Below are 1731 nucleotides of genomic sequence, written 5' to 3'. Positions count from 1 at the left end.
TTGAATAATGACTGAATACATAAGCTTAAGCAACAAAATATTGTTTATTTTTGTTCAACCAAGTCTAGCGCAGACCAGTACAATTTTTGCCATGAAGTGTAGCAATAGCATATTTAGAAACAATTTAGAAATAGTACATTTCAGAAATTCAGGAAGCTTATCGGTATATATATATATATATATATATATATATATATATATATATATATATATATATATATATATATATATATATATATATATAACATTGGAAACCCTGACTATTAGAAAACATCTCTCTGTGGCTTCAGAGGCCATAACATACTTAGTCCAACTCTCAATAACCTTGGCCAAAACAATAAAGAGTTCAACATAAACTGTTACACCAACAAAATAATACATAGTTCAACATAAAATGTAAAGTCCACGCTAGCTGCTATATGTTTTACGTAGAGGTGATACTTTAGGCTCGATGTGCTGCTGCGGTGATATGCGAACGCTAGTTGGTGCTCCAGTATAATCAGTCCGCCGAAACTCATCAAGTGAGAAACGTTCCGCGGTGCAAAAATAAGTTCTTAAAAATGCGGGAATTTTTTTTCTGTAATTAATTAATCTTAGTTAACGCGTTATTTTTTGTGTAATTAATTAATCTCAATTAACGCGTTAAAGTCCCGGCCCTAATATATATATATATATATATATATATATATATATATATATATATATATATATATATATATATATATATATATATATATATATATATATATATACACACACAAACTGTAAAAATGTAAAAATCAAGCCGTTTTAACTAATTATTTATTTAGTAACAAGTCCCACTGAAATTTTACGTTCAGTTATTTTTTAGTTGGCTCAACCTTCACTGAAATAGTTTTATAGTCCATTCAACTAAAATTATTTAATTGGTCAAACATTTGGAAAACTACGGAATTGGTGTTAGTTAAGATTTAACCATTCACTCCATGTTTCATATGTTACCTCAAGTAATATTTATTTTTTGAGCATCATAAGAAATTGCTGTGGAACTAGTTATTATATTTTAAATTGAGTTTACGAAAATTATTACCTGGTGTCTTTTAATCACTAACACACACACATTACAACACATAATAGCCTTCATTTAATAACGATCTGCATTTATAACATTTGTCATACAGACTAAACATGCAGACTTAAAGGGACAGTTCACCCAAAAATGCAAATTTGCTGTTTATTGATTCAACCTCAAGCCATCCAAGATATAGTTAACTTTCTTTCTTTTTTTTTTTTTTTCTTCATTTTTATACTAATATTTATACATATTACAGCATGTGTAAACTACTTGATTATAATTTTAACTATAATATGTTTTTTTATATATATATATATATATATATTCAGTTTGAAGTTTGTACATTTTAAATACATTAAAGCAAAATTACATTAACATACACGTTTAAATGGGAATGGCGTTGAAGAGTATTCTAGTTCAGTTTGCACTTGAGTATTTCCACAATAAGTAATTTAACTTTTCTAAAGTTGTTTCTTTTTTTTTTCAAAATTTTTCAGAATTGCTATTAATATACTTTAATTTGCATCTTAAAAGAGAAATGTAAATCCTATTCATTTATGTTATCTGATTCTAAAATTAACTTACAATGGCCTAATAATAGAGACATTAACCTTATAGTTAGCCTACATATAGATACATTGTTTTAACATGTATATTAAAAATTGACATATCAGCTG

This window comes from Carassius gibelio, chromosome A17, assembly GCF_023724105.1.
Source record: "Carassius gibelio isolate Cgi1373 ecotype wild population from Czech Republic chromosome A17, carGib1.2-hapl.c, whole genome shotgun sequence".
Taxonomy (NCBI): domain Eukaryota; kingdom Metazoa; phylum Chordata; class Actinopteri; order Cypriniformes; family Cyprinidae; genus Carassius; species Carassius gibelio.
This window is presented reverse-complemented; position numbering follows the sequence as displayed.